Below are 12,651 nucleotides of genomic sequence, written 5' to 3'. Positions count from 1 at the left end.
TCAGAGAACATTAGTCCTGGCACAAAAGGAATGTGAAATCCAGAATACAGGCCACCGGAGGAGATGAAAAAAGTCTACCCTTGGAAGTACCTGCCTGAGTTTGCATCCTGGCGCCATCTCCTGTTAGTTGTTGACTGTGAAAAAAATAAGCCTTTCTGATTCTCCATACCCTCCTCCCGAAAGCACTGTTTGTTTTATAATATACTTTAATTTTCAAAGCCTCAATTTTTAAGCGTTAGGTTCACAGCAAAACTGAGAAGAAAGTACAGACACAGAGGATTTTTAGGGCAGCAAAACTGCTTTGCATGATACTATAATGATGGATACATGGCATTATACATTTGCCCAAATCCATAGGATGTACAACACCAAGAGTGAATTCTAATGTAAACTATGGACTTTGGGTGATGATGATGTGTCAATGCAGGTTCATCAACTGTAACAAATGCACCACTCTGGTGGGGATGTTAATAGTTGGGGAGGCTGTGCATGTGTGTGGCAGGGGCCATACGGGAAATCTCTATTTTCCACTCTATTTTGCTGTGAACTTAAAACTGCTCTAAAGAAATAAAATCTTTTTAAAACAGTTAAAAAAAAAAAAAGTGTGTTGAAAATTATGTTGGTAAATTTTCCAAGTAAGGCAAAAGATAAAGTAAAAACCTGCATAATTAACTAAGCAGACAGCCTAATACTGCTATTATGGAAGCCTAGTACATTTGATGAAGTACACTTTCAGAAATCAGGTTATTTCATCTTGATCTAATGCCATTTCAATGTATTTTTTAAAAGTCTCTTGCAATAAATAATTATTACAAAAATAAATTTACGTGAATTGTCAGAAATGTATTTTGCAAGTGTATAATTTTTATTACAAAGTGAATAAAGCTCTTTAGCTGTTTGAACTAAATTCAGATTAACAAGGAATGCAGCTGTACTATCTGATTACATTACCCAAGGAAATTGTCTTGTCAGTGTGATAGGACTTATTCTGCTGGGCTATCTTTCAATGCTGACAGCATGTCTTCATGAATATGTATAAAATGGAAGGAAACCTATTTTACAAAAGGTTGTTTAAATTAAACCAGTACATATCAAAGGATTTAGACAAATTATCCTGTGCCCATTTATGCAAGGATTTTGGACTAGAATGCCATATCACGTCAATTTGTGTGACAACTTTGAGTGTAATTTGTAAGAGTTAAAGAATATCTGAACACTGTCTGAGATAATCCTTCTGTACCTCCCCTTCCAGCTACCCCCACCCAAGACACAATGTCTTGGATCCATTGCAGGTATAGATGTTGGGATGCTAACTCACAGAAAAATCATTTAACCTCTATTTTTATAAAAGTGAACAATGCCATTTTGGATAGTCTGTGGGTGTCATAGACGGTAGTTATGTAATGAACGCTTTGGACATTTTTAAACATTTGCACATGCAAGGCTTCAGTGTTTGGCCATGCAGGGACATTTGCTACTTAAGGGTAGAGCATGTATTGACATTTACTTTGTGTTAGACATTGTGTGCTTTAGGTTGGTTCATATTATTGTATAAAATACTTTTTAAAAATCCCTATGTGTCCTCTCTCTTTTGACTACTTTTTCTTTTTTCCTTCATTCTCTGTAACATTCTTTACATGCTCTGGAACATGCTCTACCCTTTCCTGCCACAGACCCTTCAACACGCTCTTTACTCTGCCAAAAGCATTCTCCTTTCTGAATGAAACATCATTCTTCTGATGTCTGTAACAGCAGAAGATAGTTTTGAGGTTACTTAGGACAATAGTCTATATATATGATTTAATATACACAGTTTTTCTACTACTTTTTCCTTTTCAGAACCTATATTTTAATCCTGGACTTAGAATATTCTTTTAATGTTCACAGATTCCTAAAATTCTGTATTTTTCTTCACTCTGTGGAAAGGAAATGACATTCTTATTACTATTCATGTCTAATAAACAATGTATTACTTAAGACGCATATTCAATTTGAAAAATGTTTCTTTTGTGTTTATAATTTGTAGTTTTAACAGATTATTTTTTCCTCACTATTGTATGGCTATCTGTATATTATTTTTAAGCTGGCCAAAGCTTAGGTCAGATACAATAAATTCAGCGAGATCAGTGACTGAGTTTGTTTTTCCGTCAATAGTGCAATCAATAGCATAGTGCACTTAATAGATACACTACTTAGTGACCCATTATTCATTTATTCATTCATTTACCAAGCACCTCTTATATGCCAGACACTTTACTAGGTGCCAAGGATACAATGGATAAGGGGAAAAACGCTCAAACATGGTCTCTACTCTTACAGACTTTTACAGAATAGTCATGTGGGGAGAGAGACATAGAATAATAATTTCATGACACAAATGAGTGTGAAAAGAGTAATGGGTGAGAGGAGTTATTAAGGGCATCTTTACATGGGTAGTCGCAGAAGGTCTTTCCTAAAGGAGTGATCACAGTTCCAGGGCTTGAAGTGAGAAAAAAGTCGCAGAGAAGATGGGGTGGGGAGAGTGTTTTGGCAGAATAAAGAGCATGTTGAAGGGTCTGTGGCAGGAAAGGGTAGAGCATGTTTCGGACACTAGAAGAAGCCTGGGTGGGTGGAGGGGAAAGCATGAGAAGCCGCTGCAGAGCAGAGAGTACTCATTTCAGGGGAGGCCTTTTAGGCACATTAAGGAAGTTGAGGCCAAGCGTGGTGGCTCACACCTGTAATCCCAGCACTTTGGGAGGCTGAGGTGAGAAGATCTCTTGAGCCCAGAATTTTGAGACCATTCTGGGCAACATAGTGAGATCTTGTCTCTACTAAAAATAAAACTAAAAAATTTACTGGGCCTGGTGGTGCGTGCCTGTAGTCCCAGATACTCGGGAGGCTGAAGTGGGAAGATCACTTGAGCCCAGGAGGTCAAGGCTGTGGTGAGCCATGTTTGTGCCACTGTACTCCAGCCTGGACAACAGAGTGACACCCAAACTGCCAAAATGTTTTCCAGAGTGGCTGTACCCTTTTGCATTCCCACCAGCAATGTATGAGGGATCCACTTATTCTAATCCTCACCAGCAATTAGTAGTGTTACTATTTTTTATTTTAACCATTTGGATTGGTAATTCGTGATATCTCATTGTGGTCTTACTTTGCATTTCCCTAATGGCTGACACGTTCATGTGTTAATTTGCTATCTGTATGTAATCAGAATGAAATGTTTCTTCATATCTTTTGCCCATTTTCTAACTAGATTATTTGATGTTTTTAATACTGTGTTCTGAGAATTTTTTATAAATTCTAGCTATAAGTTCTTTGTCAGATACATGTTTGCAAACATTTTTCTCTCTACAGCTTGTTTTCATCCTCCTAATAAGGTCTTTCACAGAGCAATAGTTTTAATTCTAATGAAGTTTAATTTATAAATTTTTGTCTTTTACAGATTGTGCTTTTGGTGTTACGTCTAAGAACTCTTATCCAAGCCCTCATTACCAAAGATTTTCTCCTATATTATCTTCTAAAGGTTTTATGTGATCCATTTTAAGTTAATTTTTGTATGAGATGCGAGATGCGAGGTTTAGGTCGAGGTTCCTTTTTGCCTATGGATATCCAACTGTTTTTTGGCACCACTTATTGAAAAGACTATCCTTCCTCCACTGAATTGTTTTTGCATTGTTGTAAAAAGTCAGGTGGTCATACTTGTGCTGGGCTATTTCTGGGTCCTCTAGACTGTTACACTGATCTATGCATCTATGCATCTGACAATACCACATAGTCTTTGTGATGGCAGATACATAATACAGTTGGCCCTTGAACAGTGCAAAGGTTAGGGGTACCAATGCATATTTTGTATGTTACATATTTACAGACTGTATTCTTACAATACAGTAAGAGTAGAAAATGTTAAGAAAATCGTCATGAAGGGGAAATATATTTACTATTCATTACGTGGAAGTGGATCATCATAAAGGTCTTCATCCTTCTCATCTTCACATTGAGTAGGCTGAGAAGGAGGATGAAGAGAAGGGGTTGGTTTTGCTGTCTCAGGGACAGCTGAGGCAGGAGAAAATCTGTGTATATGTGGACCTAGGCAGTTCAAGCTTGTTGTTCAAGGGCCAACTGCAAGTTTTAAAATTAGGTAAAATAATTCCCCCCATTTTGTTTTTCTTTTAAACATCGTTTTAACTACTATAATTCATTTACTTTTCCATATACATTTTAGATTAAACTTGTCTATATCCACAAAAAAAATCTTGCTAGCATTTTAAAATAGCAATGTGTTAAATCTGTGTGTCAATTTGGGAAGAACTGACATCTCTATTACCTTGAGTCTCCCTTCCAGTTCATGAACACAGCATGTCCTTTCGTATATTTATTCCATTATCATTCCATCCATATTCCATTATAGGTTTTTTCCATTATCATTTCATAGTTTTTGGCTTACAAGTCTTATATGTATTTTGTTAGATTTACAACCACGTGTCTCATTTTTCTCGACAATTGTAAATGGTATCATATTTTAAATTTCAGCGTTTATTGATAGCATGTAGAAATAAAATAGATGTTTGTATGTTGATCTTGCAACTTTGTTGAAGTCCCTTGTCAGTTTTAGAAGGCTGTTCATAGATTTTAAAAAATCTTTGTAAATTTTTTTTGGAATTTTCTATGTAGATAGAATTTGTCATCTGCAAACAGGGACAGTTTTATTTCTTTCTTTCTAATGTGTATGCGTTATCTGTCCACTTCCTTCATTATTACTCTGGCGAGACCTCCCATTACTCTCATAGCAGTTGTGGGAGCAAACAGCCTTACCTCGTTCTTGATTTGGGGGATCTCATTTAAAATATTTTTTGCTACTTTCTTCCAGCTTCCAATGTTTCTGAAGAGAAACCTGTCTTTTGAATCGTTTTTTCCCAGAAGTAATGCATTGCTTGTCTCTGGCTGCTTTAAAAAAATTGTTTTCCAGCTTTCAGAGGTTGAGTTATGATATATGTTGGTGAGTATGTGTTCCGTTGTTGGGGTACTTCATTACAGCCTAGCCAGGGTGGAAGTCCAGTTTCCCTGTTCAGCCTTTGCTGGTGGGAGTGAGGGCACAGTTTTCTTCTGTGATTGTTGGTGGAATAGAGGGGTTATTGTTTAAAACTTTTCTGTCTTGCTGCGCTGCCTATTTCTTGGTTCTCTGGCTACAGAGACCAAGGTTTTGGGGGCTTTTTCCATCTGTGCCTATTGGCATTTCTGGATTGCTGACATCTCCATTACCTAGTCTTCATATACCTAAGGATGTATGAAGTAAAGAGAAACCCAGGGTACTTACTGCTCTGTCATTCCTCATGTCCCAGGTCCCTAGCCAGTTTGCCTCCTTCTCTCTGCCTTTCAGAGTCCTCTTGTATTTGTTTTATTCATATGTCCAGAGTTTGTAACTGTACGTAGTGAGAAGAAGAGAAAAAAAGCGTGTCTACTCATTTTTCTGCAAATGGAAGTCCTTGTTGGGCTTTCAGGTCAAGGTGATACTCGCCACATAAAAGGAGACGGTGACCCTTTTCTTTTCTGTACAAGTCTTTGTTTCAGGTGAAACTGTTCATCCTCACACGTTTATTGGAACTTGCCAGTGAGGCCAGTTGGACCTGAAGGGATTTTTTTGTTGTTTTCTTTCTCTCTCTCTCTCTTTTTTTAATAGGAAGGTTGTCAATAATACATTCGTTTTTAAAATAGTTATATTCTGTTTTCTTCTATTTTTCTTATGTATTACATATTACATATGTATCTTTCTATAAGTTATCTATTTTATATAAATTTTCAAATTTGTGAACATAAAGTTATACAAAATATATTCATTGTGATTTTTAAATATCAACCATTTCCCCCAAATATTTATAAATTATTGAAAGGAGAGTACTAACCAGCATTCTTTCAGTAAATTATTCCCCCCTAGTTAGCCAGAGTTGGTCAGAGTTGGATTCTCTTACTTATAAACACAACACCTTAACTAATGCAGTTGTTCTCCAGAAAATGGAGAGACATGTATAGTGTAGTTGCGGCAAATTCCTTGTCAACAAATTTCCACAAAAATGATTTCCTTCTGTTTCCTGAGAGATACCTAGAGCTTGATTTAAGAGGTGTGAGCTAAGGCCCTCCCGTTTCTTTTCAACACACTGCTAACAATTGTGTTCTCAGCAATAGGAACTGAAAAAGTGTTCATGCAACTCATAAAATGTTCCCACTTCAATAGAACACAAATTATTTTGCTTTTCAGGAGTTACTACAGAAAAGTCCTAGAGAAAGAAAAAAGAAAAAAACAAAACCCAAAAAAGTCCTAGAGAGTGAGAGGAAGGAGTGCTTTTTCAGTTGCTTCACATTTAGAATCCCATTCTAGCTTTGAATTTTCCATACAGTACTTGGCATAGAGTAGCACTAAATATATGATTTCTATGATTTTTGCATATATTCTTGAATGATGAAGGTTATTTGCATGTTGTAATTTTAATAATCCACTTTCCTAAAACGATATACAAATGAAATACATACATGGTTTTGGCTCCCTCTGCTGGCCATTTGTATGTACTTTAGGTTTTACACAGAACAAAATCAAGACCACTATTTTTCAAATGGATTTGGAATTTTTTCAAAAGATTATTTAAGGCTGGGTTCAGTGAGATTTTATATTTTCTTTGGAATAAAAGATGATTTCTCAAGATTTTGTTTCTTTTTTTAAAAGTCAGGGTTTCACTTTGTTGCCCAGGCTGGAGTGCACAATCATAGCTCACTGTAACCTCAAATTCCTGGGCTCAAATGATCCTCCCGCTTTAGCCTCCTGAGTAGCTGGGACTACAGGTGACAGCCACCATGCCTGGTTAACTTTTAATTTTATTTAGCTTTTTAAGATGAGGGCTCAAGCGCTATGTTGCCCCGGCTGGTCTCTAATGCCTGGCCTCAAGTGATCCACCTGCCTCAGTTCCCCAAAGCCCTGGGATTACAGGTGTGAGTCACCATGCCTGGCACTATTTAAACTTTTCAATTTAATTTTTCAAATTTATACTTTAAAAAACTTTAACATTATAACTGTTATAATATTATAACTTTAAAAAAGGATACATTTAGCACAATAAGTAAAGTTCAGGAAATGTTTTAGACAAAAGGCCTGATTCCTGCTGTGTCTCTTTCTCAAGCTGTCTGTGGTGAAGGTACCCAGTTATACAGACTGATGCCATTCCATATTGCCATAACAATGCCTCCTTCAGTCCAGTCAACTCCTCGGCCATTCTCCAAAGCAGCTATGTAAACGTTTGGCCTCTTTAACTCCCCACTTCTTTATCCTCTCCTCAATGTTGCTGTTTTCTTGGAAATGATAGAGGCCATCTGATAACATAACTTTGACATTCTGATTCTTTCTCCTGCGCCCAATCCTAGTAAGAATCTCTATCCATACCTTTTTTTTTTTTTTTTTTTGGCCTCCATTCTTGTGGTTTCAGTGAAAGAAGTTTCTCTCCTGTTAAACGCCAATCAGTTGGGATGGATCCCTTTTCCCTGGGTTCTTTAGGAACAGCACTGTATCAAATATTATCATCTCTCTCTTTTCTATATCTTTGCACTCTTATTCTTTGTTGTCTTTTCATGATCATTATATTCTTATTGTTTACGTCAGCTGGGATCTTTCCACTGCAAACAGCTCTGGCTAAGTTAAGCAAAAAAAAAAAGGGGGCCCACCAGATCTAAGAAAATGTAGAAAAGCTTGGCCTCAGGAAGAAAAGATACCAAGCCAGTTTTATGAGCTGGGTAGTCACACATCATGAACCAGGAACCAACCATCAGAAACCTTGCTGAGCTCGGGGAGAGAGAGCTGAACTGTCGGGTGTCAGACGAGTTAAAACAACAAGCCAAATATGAAAGAGGTAAGCATGTAATCACTTACTGTGATGGTATATGCAAAAATCCAAAAGGAGATTGCTGTGAGATTTAAGGAAATAATGCTTGTAAAGCATCAGAAACAATCCTGGGTACACGGCAAACATAACTTGATAAATGATGGCTATCATTATGTATTCAGAGCATCCACAGTGCCCTGTACTCACATGAATCATGACACTTTTTCACTTCACTGTTGTTTTGTGGCCTCATACCGATGTGTAAGTTCCTTAGAAGCTTAGGAGAAGGGATGGTGTTTTTTAAGTGCAAGATCCCTAGCACGGAGCTTGGCACAAGGTAAATATTCAATAAATGCATGGTGGATAATGACAACATAGATTACATGTTAAGGGCATATGAAAGTAAAGTAAAATAGGCATGGTTACCAAAGCTCCTCTGGGTTTCCTAGAGAGTAGCATAAATTATTTTCATTAAAATATTTGGTTATTAACAGGCATGGAGGGGCATGCCTATAATCCCAGCTACTGGAGAGGCTTAGGCAGGTGGACCCCCTGAGCCCAGGTGTTTAACACCAGCCTGGGCAACATAGTTAGACCCCATCTCAACCATCTCATCTTGTTTATCATTTTTACTTTTTCCATATACTGACTCCTTGTTTAAATAGAATTTGAGAGTGTGTCAGACAAAAACTTTTCCTTTCCTTTGTTGTCCTATGACCACCACCATCAGCATCATCATTGCCAAGATAATTGTCTTCAAGTACTTTAAGCAATCATTGAATAATAATCTTCTTGGTTAGTTTGTCCAGCAAGAAATCCCTGTTGCACGTTAGATTCCTCAGGAAGCAGAATCTGAGATGAGATTCACATGCAGGAAGTTGAGTGCTGTTGAGTCGAATGCTTAGAAGGGATGGATAGGAAACAGAGTTGGGTAGAGGGAGAGATTGGGCTGCAATGCAGTCATAATAAGCACTCAGCTGGCCCCCCAGGAGCTGTGAATTTGAAATGGCTCCTCAATGTTGTCCCAAGTTGATATCAAAAGGACACAGTGATGTGCTAGAGCCGGCTCATTCCAGCTTGGGAGGTGATTGTATGCATCTCTTCCCCAATGGGCATTCATTGATCGCACTTTGGTACTTGATATGGGCTATAGTAGAAATATCAACACTATAGAAACTGGTTAAATGCTACAAATAAGGGCACTGGTTTTTCTCTCTTCAGAGATCTGGTTGTTAAATATTACCAGTCAGATACAGACTGCACTGGGAAGTGGATGTGGCCTTGTGCTAAGTGGTACTCTTTAGATGAGGCAATTCCTGAAGAGGACTGACAGCTCAGCAGTGTCAGCCAGCACCCTTCACTGCAGCTGTGGGAATACATCCTTCCTCCAAAGGGAGGCTTTGGGCGGCACCACACAGCACTCATAATGGTACCCGTGACCTTTGTGCTGCTATGGAAAGTGTAACCGTGATAATGTTTCTAAGTTTTATAAGCGTCATTTCGACAGTAGTACTCCTTTCATAATTCAAAAAGTTGAAAATAGTTAATAGGTTTAAAACAAATATACTTTATCTTATACGACTGTTTTAGAAACAGAAAAATTGTGAAGACTGTAAAAAGTGGCCATATACCCCACACCCAATCTCCCATATTACTGACAAATAAGTATGGCATATTTGTTACAATAAAGGAACTAATAATAAGAAATTATTGTTAGCCAAAGTCCACACTTGATCTGTATTTCTTAGTTATTGCCCAATGTCCTTTTACTGTTCCAGGATCCCATTGAAAATACCACATTACATTTAGTCATCATGTCTTTTTAGGCTCTTCTAGCCTGTGACAGTTTCTTGGGCTTTTCTTGTTTTTGATGACCTTGACAGTTTTGAGGACTCCTAGTCAAGTATTTTGTAGAATATCCCCCAGTGGGAATTTGTCTGATGTTTTTCTCATAATGAAACCAGAGTTATGGGTTTCTGGAAGAAGACACGAAGACCAACTGCCATTTTCATGACACCAAGAGTACTTACTACCCACATGATTAACCACTGATAATGTGGCCTCGATCCTCTGGTTGAGGTGGTGTTTGTCGGGATTCTTCACCGTAAAGTGACTCTATCCCTACAACCCTCACAAACTGCGTTCTGGAAAGAAGTCACTATGTGTAGCCGGTAACGAAGGAGTAGAGAGTTATGCTTCCCTCTTTTGGGGGATGGGTATTTATATAAATTATTTGTAATTTTATGCAGGAAATTTTGTCTTCTCTCCCTATTCACTCAATAATTATTCAATTATTTAACTAATGGAATAATTGATGAAATGATTTGTTTATATCAGTGTAGACTTGTGGGTATTTATTTTATTCTTTGGTTTTAACTTATTAGGAGTTTTTTTCAGTTGTGCTCTATGGTCCTTTAACATATCTGAATCCTTATGAGTTTTAAAATTTCATTTTACTTTCTCAGCACTTCCTTACTCCCTGCACTACAAGATGTCCCAGGCTCATTCTGTACTTACTGCCCCAGTCCTAGAATCAACCATTTCTCCAACAAGTCCAGCCTCTTTTTATCGGAGAATGATATTAGAAACCAAGATTGGGGCACTAGGTGTGATTGAGTTAACAGGCTTTCACACTAAAGATATACCTCAAATCAAATGTTCCGCAATTATATATTTACTAAGTTGACCTTGATGAACAAATTCTGTCATACAAAAATAAGGAAAAGTTATGAGGGAATAAAAAAAACATTTTATAGACACATTTGGAACAGAGTATTTTAACATTAGTTTGTCAAAACATGAAAGTATTGTGAAGTGTCTTGAGTTCTGGAAAGACAGCTATGAAAATACAGTATTGCAACTCATTTTTCAAGATCTCAATAAAACTTACTAATTTCAAAGTAGAATAAATCAAGGAATCACATAAGTTATGTGTTTAGGGATACACACTATTTCTCTTTGAATATAGCATTCACAGATTTCTGCACCTTTAGACGTACCATTTAACTAAATTGGCTGTCCAACTGAGATGTTAAATCTTCACTGTAAAAGGGTCTGAAATAGTTTTATTTTATCTATCCCAGGCACCCGTATGATACCAGGCATGATAAGGTCTCTGAAGAAGTCAATGATGGATCTATGCCTTTACAACGGTTGGCTAATGAAGAAAGGCAATCATATAGAATTCCTTGCTAAAATGTTTGCTTCATATAAGAAACCCTCTCAAAGCTCCAGAGAAGAACATGAGTAGGTGGTGTACATTTTAGGAAGTGTGAACTGAGTTGGATCTCGAAGTCTTGAAGGTTTGGTTTCTCCACACAGATGCTATTGGCACTTTGGGTGGATAATTCATCATTGTGTGAGACTGTGATTCCTGTTATGTATCAGTAACATTTGCAAGGCCTTGGAACAACCCAAATACCTCTACATATTCCCTTCTAGAGAGGTAGGAACTGTGGGGAGAGTATATTACAAATAAGAGACCACAAAACTAGACACAGAACTGAGAATGGGTATGGCATGCTGGAACTACGAGACTGGGTAGAGTCATTCAAATAATCTGTATTTACCTACGGCTCTAAGGGGCAGATTGGAACCTCTCAAGCTCTTTGTTGTTAGAAGCACCACTTGGTCTTTAGCGATGCCATGCCGACTCTGATCCTGAAGGAAAGTAACTGCACCCATCTTGTTATTTTACCAATCTGAGCAAACAGTAAAGAAAAAAACCTTTTAAAATCTTGTGTAAATAAAAAATAGGCAGTTACACTGAAGAGATATATGTTTGCCTTTTTTCCAAATGCAATAATATTACTAACTTACTTTAGACCTTTCATTTAACACACAAAAATCTTAAGTATATTTTGATAATAATAAATTAATATTATTTACAAATTACCATAAGAATGATGTTAATGTTAGGTCCCCCAAAGAATTTTTCTTGGCGTGTAAACTATTTTAGTACCTAATATAAAATATCCTGGGCACATAACTAATTATCTTTTTCTTTATGATCTTTTGAATAGTAACTGATGGTAAAAATAATTAATTCTCATCATTGGAAATTTAAGTAATACAGAGAAAGTAAAAACTTACAGAAAACCACACCAGCCTGAAATAATTGTAGACATTAACCAAACTTAATTCTAGTAATCACTGTATGCATATTTATATCTAGATCACAATCTATATGCTATATATCTAATATATGTGGTACAGATATGTAGAAATGATTTTATTAAAGTGGAAAAGAGAAGTTTAAAAACAAACTATAGAAATTGCTGTATATTAGAGAGTTGTTTCCTTAACAAAGAGATGTTTGTCCCTAAAGTATTCCTCTAAGATGGGGGTCATAAACTTAAATGCCTTTAGGCATAGTGACTATATGATTCATGCAGCAAACTATAAAAATTAAGTTTCTTCTATTGTTTTCAAAATAAGAATCTTTCTGGTTACATTGTCTATGTCACTCCTGAGTAGGTTAAACAAAATAAGCAAGCACAGTATTTCTATAGCCCATGAGCCATATTCAGACTAGAGTTCTCTATACTGCCACCTCTGCAAATGTTTAAAAAGATTATGGAAACATTTGGGGCCAGGCGTGGTGGTTCACGCCTGTAATCCCAGCACTTTGGGAGGCCGAGGCGGGCAGATCACAAGGTCAGGAGATCGAGACCATCCTGGCTAACATGGTGAAACCCCGTCTCTACTAAAAATACAAAAAATTAGCCAGGCGTGGTGGTGGGCGCCTGTAGTCCCAGCTACTCGGGAGGCTGAGGCAGGAGAATGGCGTGAACCCAGGAGGCAG

This window comes from Rhinopithecus bieti, unplaced genomic scaffold, assembly GCF_001698545.2.
Source record: "Rhinopithecus bieti isolate Rb0 unplaced genomic scaffold, ASM169854v2 scaffold_18504, whole genome shotgun sequence".
In the NCBI taxonomy this organism is placed as follows: Eukaryota; Metazoa; Chordata; class Mammalia; order Primates; family Cercopithecidae; genus Rhinopithecus; species Rhinopithecus bieti.
Note: the sequence above shows the minus strand (reverse complement) of the source record.